Genomic DNA, 10,355 nt, shown 5'->3' with positions numbered 1-10,355 from the left:
CCCAAGTCGGGGCTTGATATCCTGAACTGCAAGATCATGACCTGAACCAAAGTCAGATGCTTAACTGACAGGGCCACCCAGGCACCCCAATATATGTGTATTTATTTTAATATGCTTTTTGAAGGAGAAAAATACATATGCAGTATTTATTTGGTAGAGATCTTGCAGAGCCTAAACTGAGATTTATGTTTATTCTCTGCCCCGGACTCCAGCCAGAGGTAATGACTTTAACTATTCTGTCATCAGTTCTTCCAGGGTTCATCACTACCACTACAGATAATAAACGTGCATCTTTTTCTGTAGATAGTGGCTAATTGACCCTGTGCTATGAATAAAAAAGAATTTAGCTCACTAACACTGTCTCCCAAGCTAAATAACCTGTATCACCATTTAATGCTTTTCTTGCTTCTCTTTTTAACCTTAAATGATATAATGAAACGTATCGTTCTTTTTTTCATTAACATTGACAGCATCCCTGGGTTTCTCCCTGTGCAAAATACAGACGTTAGTGTCTTTACAGCATCCCTCACCTCACTTCCTTCCCTCATCTCATAACTTCTTTTAGTTAGTTATTTATTAGTTATTTTGTATCTTCAAAGTTTTGGTTCAACCTTAAATTTTGTCTACTGAGTATTTCCAAAATTGATAACCTATGAGCACAATGCATTATTATGACTAGATAAAGTGTATTCACAGCAGGATTCAGGAATGAGGTTTGCTTTCCCTCAAAGGGTCTTTGGACAATTCTGCTGAGGCTTCCTCCTTGTGGACCCAAAAGCCATAGGCTATTCTATTCCAATAGGCAATGCCTGTAACAGGTGATCATTACAGCAAAGATGCACTTACGTCATTAGAGCTTGAACTTTCATGGGAATTTTGCCTACATGGAGCTGTGCAACGTCTTCTAGAGAATAGTGGAAACCTGCCTCCTGATGTCCATGATAGGAAAGTACAGATTGTAATTGGTTATTGTTGTCCATCATCTTGGAATAAAAGAAGTGGGAAGATTACCTCAGAAGACAGGTCCAGTGATCTGTAGACCTTGACCTTGGATTAAATAGTTTTCTAAAATCCAACCCTTTTAAGATGGGGGCAGAGTGAAAAGAGTTACCAAAAATCTCAGGTCTTTGAGACAATTATGGAGAGAGACCCAGGTGAGTGGAGTTTGAGAATCCAGTGTGGGTGAATCCAGTTGATTACTAATTAACATTAAGTTGAGTAGAAAAATAAATGGATTTTCTGAAATCCTCAGACTACTGTTTGTATTTTAAAGGTATAAAACTTTTATTGTTTCATTAAAATTCCTTATTAATTAATTGGGCTCAGCAAGGAAGGGAATCTTACTGATCTTTGGCCCAAAGTACCCTAAAATAGACCAAGACATTGGGGGAAATATAATTCTGTCATTAAATTGTTTCACTTGAAGGCTACTGTCCTAAATATCAAGATCACGTACATTCTTTTGGAAATATTCTTAACTGTGTATTTTCCCTTCCTTCTTGAGTTAAAAAAAAAAGTCAAAAAACAAAATAAAAAATATTCAGTTGGATTTTCCCTGAACTGTTTCTGGCCCCATAACATACTACTTGGCTGAAATACATTTAGCATTTCCTCAAAACCTATAGAAAAAAAGAGGCAAAACTTTTCTAGGATATGGCTTCTATTTATACTCCAACCTTGTATACCTAATTACTTGTTTGTATTAGCTCTCTGCTACATTTGATTTTTTTGTTACTGGTGTTTTGAAGCTATTGTTTTTCATGCCTGGGTTCTACACTAGGCATTGTTAAATAATTTGCATGCGTTAGTTTTCTAATCTTAATATCGCCATTTTAGAATTGAGAGGCTAACTCATGGAAGCCAGACTTACGCTCATATCTAACTCAGAGCTCATCATTCATCCCACGCCTGTGCACAGTCCCCACTGTACGCCACTTGGAGAACACGCAGTGTCACATAACATTTAGTGCCTATTTCACCACTTCATCCCGCCTGCCCATATTAGCAGTAGGTCAAGAAACCAACCAACAAACAAACGAAAAATGCCCTCCCCTTTAAGCTGTCTTCTCTTATGCCAGAAAATAAATGTATAGACAAAATGATCACTTATGATGTCTTTTCATCACTCCTGTGCCTAAAATAATACTTTGGGCTAGTAGGTGGTAATAGAACTTTATTGATGATAATAATGGTAATAACTATTAGCATTTGGTATTAATAGCTGATTTCAATTTCTGTTCCCTTCCCACACACGTTTCTTAAAGCTTCAACCTTTGAAATCTTCCCACACTTCTCTCTCCAGACAGTTTGACTTCAATTCCATATTTCACACTCTGAACCTCCACAGAGTAGGAGGCACTCTTCTTCTTCTTCTGAAATAAAAATTCCTGTCAATGCAAGGGAGTGGCTCGTATCCTAATGACAGGATGGAGCTGAGTTGGAGCATATTTTTCAAGGATGCCAAGTTTCATCCACTACTTTACTGATCCGTAATTCTTAGTAACAGAGGCATTAATTAAAAACTGCCTCTTGTCGCACGCACGTGACAAACAGTGGTGCCGCCCTCAGCAAGTAAGTGAGCGGTACTGCGAAGCCAGAGAAAACTTCTGTGTCTCCTCTGATCCATCAAATCATCTAAGCTCTTTGAGATAACTAAATGGCATTGCAATAGGAACAGCGATGTCGTAGCTGACAGTTTTATTTTAAATACTTTCATTTGCTTTAGTTTTAGTTCCAAGCAAAATGCTCTAAACCTTGCACAAGGCTTACATTTGTAATTTAAATGCAGCGTTATTATACCGCACTGCAAAAGCAGAAGAGAGCCCTCACTCAGCTGGCACATTGCCAGCACACCGAAAAAGCTCGACGGTTATCGAAGCACATGCCCACTCTGTCTCTGACTCTGTCTTTGTCTCTTTCACACACACACACACACACACACACACACACACACACACACACACACACACAGGCTTGGTTTCTATTTGTGAGCAAAGAAGTACACGGACATCACAAGCACCTGATACTAGCAGAGGTTAATGAAGACCTGACCCTAAATTTGAGTGTACAAATAAGGTTTTTTACCTTAAACCATTGCAAACATTATCTTGTTTAAGTGTGCTTAAATTGAAGTTGTCCAGGCTTACATTTGGCCAACAAAATAAAGATGTCCCCCAAATCAAACAAACCTGTATTTAAAGCAAGTTTTCTCAAATGACTCATCCTTTTTCCCTTTCTCTCCAGTATCAAAACACACCCCTAAAACCAGTGCTAGTCAAAATATATCTAACCATCAGTGTGGCACAGGGCATTGACTTATAAGAACAGATGGCCTCACTTTTGTCAGACATTATCCCTTCAGGTATTGGGTCCTAGAAAGATCTAGGTCCCAGGGGAGGGACCCGAAGGACTACTCTGCGAGGGATTTGGGGGGAACAGGCTGTAGGCTTAGGATAGCAGCTATTTATCGAAGATACGTAAGCATTTCAATATTTAACAGCTTATTAGATAAATGTCAACCTCACTAAAAGCTCATTTATATTAAAAGATAATGCTAGACTCATAATCCTTAGAAACAGAGAAGGTTCGAAACTAGTTGTAGAATAGAAGTGTTCATAAATTTTCCCAGGTGTTGGAAAGGATCTCAGTCTTGCCAATTAATTTTGAATATAAATATGAGTAGTTCCAACCCTGGTCATCACTAGAAAAATTAAGGAGGGAAAAAGTTATCATATCTTAGGTTTCCAAGCATCATAATCTCATTTAATTATCTCAATAACCCTCTAGGCCTATATTAGTTTGCTACAGCTACCATAACAAGTACCACAGACTGAGCAGCTCAAATGAGAGGATTTTATTTCCTCACAATTCTGGAGGCAAGAAATCCAAAAGTAAGGTGTCAGAAGAGCTGGTTTCATTCTGAGACTTCTTTCCTTGGCTTGCAAATGGTTGTCTTCTTCCTGTGTCTTCATGGTCTTCCCTGTGTGTGTGTGTGTGTGTGTGTGTGTGTGTGCATGCTTGTGTGCGTGTATCCCCTAAATTCCTCTTCTTGTAAGGACACCAGTCACATTGGAGTAGGGTCCATCTTGGTGTCCTTGTCACTTTCATGATCTCTTTAAAGACCCTATCCCCAAACACAATCACATGCTGAGGGTCCAGGAGTTAGAACTTCAACATACAAATTTGAGGGAGCACAAAAAAATTCAGTCCATAACAGAAAGTAATATTACCTCTCCTTTTAGAAAAACTTTATAGAGTCAGTGCATTACTTACCTCAGCTTAGCTTGTCAGGGACGATAACTGCGACGTGGCGTCTGCTCCTGTTGCTGCCTGTGCCGACTAGTCTGTAGCCACCATACACAACTGCGTTACTATCTATGTTGGCCAGGCTTGTGTCCAGATCAGCAATGCCTACTGGGAGTCCTGTTGGCTGTGCAATGATCAGATGCCGACAGACAAGACCATACCGGGGAGATGATTCCTTCAACATCTTCTTCAGTGAGATGGATGCTGGCAAGTGTGTCCCCAAGGCAGTGTTTGTAGACCTGGATCCCATGGTCATTGATGAAATTTGCACTGGTACCTGCTGCCAGCTATTCCTCCCTGAACAGCTTATCACAGGCAAGGAAAATGCTGCCAATAACTATGCCCAAGCATATTACACCACTGGCAAAGAGATCATTGACCTCATCTTGGACTAAATTCAGAAGATGGCCAAGTACACAGGTATTCAGGGCATCTTGGTTTTCCACAGCTTTGGATGGGGAACTGCTTCTGGGTCCACCTCCCTGCTGATGGAATAACTCTCTATTGATTATGGCAAGAAGTCCAAGCTGGAGTCCTTCATGTCCTCAATCCACCAGGTTTCCCAGCTGTAGTTGAGCCCTATAAGTCCTCCTCACCACCCGTATCACCCTGGAACACTCTGATTGTGCTTTTATGATAGACAAGAGGACATCTATGACATCTTTCATAGAAATCTTGATATCGAGTGCCCAAACTACACTATTCTTAATTGCTTCATTAGCCAGATTATGTCTTCCATAACTGCTTTCCACAGATTTGATGGAGCCTTTAATGTTGATCTGACAGAATTCCAGACCCACCTGGTATCTTATCCCTACATCAATTTCCCTCTGGCCACATATGCCCTGTCATCTCTACTGAGAAAGCCTACCATGAACAGTTCTCTGTAGCAGAGACTACCAGTATGTGCATTGATCCAGAAAACCAGATGGTGAAATGTGACCCTTGCTATGGTAAATACATGGCTTGCTGCCTGTTGTGCTGTGGCGATGTGGTTCCCAAAGATGTCGATGCTGCCATTGCCACCAACTAGACCAAGCATCCCCTTAGTGGGCTGGTACCCCACTGGCTTCAAAGTTGGTATTAAATCCCACTGTGGTACCTGGTGGAGACCTGGCCAAAGTACAATGAGCTGTGGGCATGTGAGCAACACCACAGCCATTGCTGAGTCCTTGAGCTCACCTGGACCACAAGTTTCACCTGAGGTATGCATGCTTTATTCACTGGTAAGTGGGTGAAAGCATGAAGGAAGGACAGTTTTTGAGGTCTGAGGACATAGCTACCCTGAAGAAGGATTATGAGGAGGTTGGTGTGGATTCTGTTGAAGAAGGCGGTAAGGAAGAAAGAGAGGAACACTAATTACCATTCCTTTCAGCCCTGCAGCATGTCCCACTCAGAACTTTAGCTTCCACATTAGCTGATAGGCGTTAAAGGTTTCTGGTTAGATTGTCTCCAATTTTAACTGTGATCATGTCTTATTTTTCCATTTGTACTTGTAACATTTTTCCATTATGTCTCAAAGTAAAAGTTTAAGGAAGAAAAAATATTTAAAAGTTTGTGAAATATTTTTAAAAGTCAATTTTAATCAGGCATACTTTATACCTAAAATTATACCCATTTTAAATGTACAGCTTGTGTTTGGGCAAATCTGTATACCATCTAACCCATACTGCGATCAAACTTCAGAAGTTTCTATCATCTCAAAAAAAAATGGTCTTGTGCTTTTTTCCTGGCCTTTCTCCTCCATCCCTGGCTCAAGACAGCCATTGGTCTGATTTCTTTTCTAGTGTTTCATTTAAATAGAGTCATAAAGTATGTACACCGGCTATCCCCGGCCTCTTTTTTTTTTTTTTACAGCATAATGCGTAATGTTTTTGAGATTCATCCAATTTGGGGGATGTGTGTGAGTAGTTTGTTCCATTTGACTGCTGCGTGGTAATCCATTGTATGATTTTAACCACCACTTGTTTATTGTTTATAGCTTTTGGCTCTTCTGAAAAGAGCTAATATGAACCTTTAGTTATAGGTCTTTGTATAGCCAGGACATGTGTTTTCATTTCTTTTGGGTAAATACATAAAAGCGGAATGCTGTGTCATATGAGAAGTAGGCATTTAACTTTTAAAACTGTTTTTTTTTAAAGAAGAATCTGCTAAATTGTTTTCCAAATGGTTGTATTATTTTACATTCCCATTAGCAGTGTATGAGAGTTCTAGTTCCTCCACATCCCCTCCAACACCTGGTATTAGTGGCCTTTATAATTTTAGCTGTTCTTTGGATAGGCAGTGGTATTTCATTGTAGATTTAAAATTGCATTTTCTTCATGACTAAGTGATGTTGAGTATCTTTCCACCTGCCTATTTGGAAAATCATATATCTTCTTTTGTGAATTTCCTTTTCAAATATTTTTCCTGATTTATTTTTTGTGGTTGACTTCTAATTTTTAAGTGTTTTGAGTTCCTTACATGTTCTAGATATAAGCCATTTGTCAGACATTTCTAATTCCCATATTTTCTTCTATTCTTTAGTTGGCCTTTTTGGTTTATTAATGCCCATTCAAAGAGCAGAATTTTTAGTTTTGATAAAAGTCAGCTTATCATATTTTTTTTAGTTTTGGCCTTTTATGTCCTATTTAGGGAATCTGAACTGACTTTATAGAAAGCAAATGTTATAGACCTGGATGTAATGTTTCAGTTTGTGACACATTTCAAGTTGTTTTGTGTGTGGTAGGAGGTGAGTGTTGACTTTAGTTTTTTATGCACATGAGCAAACTATTGTTCCAGAGCCACTTTGAGAAGACTGTCCTTTTTCCATTGGATTAATATGGTACCCTTGTCACAAGTCACTCTTATTAACTAATTTTTCTCATGGTTACGGTTCGCAGCTTACTTCTTTGGGTGCATCTATATCATTTTAGATTGGATGATGAACATTTAGAACTTTAGGTTGTTGATTTGTTGTCTTGTTGTATTTTGCTCTCTTTATAAAATATTGTCAGACTTTGTCCTGGGAGGCCTTTAAATATGTTGATGTTTTTTCATTCTTTAGGAATTGCTTTTAGGCTGTGCTAGGGTTTATCTAGAGTCACCATTACCTATGGTGTAAAGGTGTAAAAAACCCTCTATGGGTGTTTTAGCACAACTCTACTGAAGTGTGACTCTTATGGGGTCATTAATCAAAGTGATCAATGAGGATTTTCCAGTATCTTTGGTCTGACCTTAAAAAGGTCTTTCTACCCTGTATGATGTCTAGGAATTTTTGGCATATAGCTTTTCTTTTTTTTTTTTGCCTGGTTTCGTGGAATTTCACCCTAAGTGTATGCACAGCTTACTATTCCATTATCAATAGATACAGTGTCACCAAATGCAGATTTTTGGAGGCCTTTATGTAGCTTCTTCCTGTCTGATACTCTCTTCCACAAATTCTGGGTACTTTAGTCTCCTTGCTCCAATCTATGTCTGCTCAACTCAGTGTGACTCTCAGGTTCTACTTAGGAGTCCTCTGCTATGCAGCCAGTCTGAAATGTGTCAAAGTCATGACTTCATAAGGCTCTCAATTTTGTTTCTCTGTTCTTATGGATCATGATCCAGTTCTGTCTTTTGTCCATTGTCTGAAACAGAGGTTTAGTTTTTTGATTGTTTGTAGGGGGATGATAAATCTGGTCCCTGTTTTTAACTATGGCAAGAAGTATAACACTTTCACCCTTTTTTATAGATAAATAAACTGAGATTAGCAAGCGTTAGTAGTATAGTGATGAGGAACAGGGATTTGGGATTTAGGTTTGAATCCAAATTTTTGCAGTTGACTAGTTGTACAACCTTGGGTTAATTATTTAACTTTCTGTCTTGGTTTCTGTATGTTTTAAATGGATATGCTTATGTCTGTGCTTATGACAATAACAATAATAAGAAAGAATAATAAAATGTTAGAAATTATTTCTTACTATTATTTAGATGATTAGCTGAGATGTGTAGCCTTATGCCCGACATGTTGTGAGTCTTGGGTATGGCATTAGTTAACTAATGGTATTGTCCATGATCCCTTCAGTAGAATTCTGACTTCAAGTTAAGGAATGGAACACTGATGGACATGGTAAATGTTTTTCGATTATTTGTCAAAACTGTTTTGCTTTTAAAAAGTATCCAGAACAGGAAAATATGTTTAGGTCCACTTATAAGACAAATCCCCTGGGAGCAAGGACAGAGTATACTCATTGATGAAACGTGAGAAATCTAGTTTGTACTTGTGGGGAAATTTTTAAGGAAAGATCTGTGGATCATCCATCATAAATTCTTAGTTCAAGGTAACTTATTTAATTAGCCACAAAGGATGGATATCTTTAATATAGGTAATTACTAATAGTTTCATAGTTCTGAGACTAGTGTCACCCAAAGCTTAACTGGTAAAGGACATTATCTGGTCTTCTTTTTGGAACCCCATAAAGTCTTGAATAATCACAAGTAGGGCTCAGCAGAGAGAAATCAGGGAAAGCAGCATGATCATTGTGGAAGGTTAGTCCATGGCCTAAGTTGATCCTCACAATGGCAGGTAGACAAGAAATAAGACACAGATTTGTCAGATATGTAATGGAATATTTCAGCTCAGCAAGGGGAATTTAGAAGTCTTTCTCTGCTGGCTGCTCACAGCTACTGTGTCGGCCAACAACATCTGCTTATTCTCAGATGACAACAGTGCCAGTTAATTAGCCCTTGTTTTTGTTTTGACTATTGATAGACTTAAATTATACTCATATTGTCATGCATGACAAACACATAGAAAGGTTTGGCTTTGAGATAAACAGGGCCTTTCCTTTGCTGCAGTGACATTTGAACTATATATCAGAATAAAAAGCTTACAATAAGTCAGGAATAAAAAGTAGATCATCTAAATCAGATAATTAAAAACCATCTGATTAACGGTAATTGTGGCCTGAAAGCAAAACACTCCACGTTAATAGAAGTTTAAGTTGATTTATAAAAATGTAGACATTACTTATGAAAGAGACTGATGCTATACAAATGCCACTAATATCTCTTCAAGGTCTTCAATCCTCTTATTATCTAGACTGTTTTAAAGATTTAATGCTGTATTTGTTAGTATAAAGCATATTCTTTATATGAAATTGTTGAAGCAGAATGAATTTCATTCTTTTATGACCATTCAAAAGCTTTCCCTCTTCTGATCCTTGTAAATTGTCTTTCAACAATACTTACTAAAAGTCAAGCAAATGGTTTTTCTAGAAGCCAGAATAACATGTCACTTGTAGTCATTTAAATTGCAGAAAAGTTTGTTTCTTTGCAGTACATTTTGTGTAACAAGGCTTCTATTGAGGGGCCCAGAATAGTGTTCTGGGGGTGTTGGATATTTTCCTTCTGGAGACCCTGCTCTAGTCATTTCTGTTCCCACTTAAAGGCTTGTAGGTTGGAATTGATCATAGGCAAGAGATCCCTCGAGGGAAGTGTGTCAGAGATCCTTGCCTCTTCCTCTCCCTTCTTGCTTTGCTTTTCCCCTGGCTCCCCTATTCTCCACGTCTCTTCTCAAAGAAACACAGAGAGACACCAGTCAGTAATATAGATATGCCTGCTTGGTCTCCTTGAGTAGACATAATCCAGACATCAGGAAGCTAAAACCAAGATGATTATTTATATAATTCTTAAGGCTGGAAGTTTTGAAATACATTGCAAAGAAAGACATTTTAAAAATCAGTTTTAAACACACCATTCTGCTCTACTACACTGCCCTCACATCACTGAGGTGATTTGCATGGAAAGCGGCTTAGGTGGGCATAAAAGTCAAGGAGCTGCCTGCCGCTGCCAGTGTATTAGTTCCTGGGCTTTCCATAGAACTTCAACCAACATGACATTTTGATCCCTTGTGTCCAAGAAGTGATCAAGGTTGATCAGTCAGCCTTTGACAGAAGAACTGGCTCCCGATGGAGTGGCAGCTATAATCATACAGTTTTGTTTTTTAGAAAAGTGGTACACTGAAAAATAATATCATAATTATGTATTTATGAAGTGTTGGTTTCTACAAACTGGAGATTTGACAATGA

The 10,355-nt window shown here is 38.4% G+C and overlaps 1 pseudogene; it reads left to right on the top strand.

Moving 5' to 3' along the window:
* Nucleotides 1–805: 805 nt before the first annotated feature.
* LOC115301531 lies at nt 806–5,664 on the top strand (annotated as a pseudogene).
* Nucleotides 5,665–10,355: the final 4,691 nt, after the last annotated feature.

This window comes from Suricata suricatta, chromosome 1 (assembly GCF_006229205.1).
Source record: "Suricata suricatta isolate VVHF042 chromosome 1, meerkat_22Aug2017_6uvM2_HiC, whole genome shotgun sequence".
Taxonomy (NCBI): domain Eukaryota; kingdom Metazoa; phylum Chordata; class Mammalia; order Carnivora; family Herpestidae; genus Suricata; species Suricata suricatta.
This window is presented reverse-complemented; position numbering and strand designations above follow the sequence as displayed.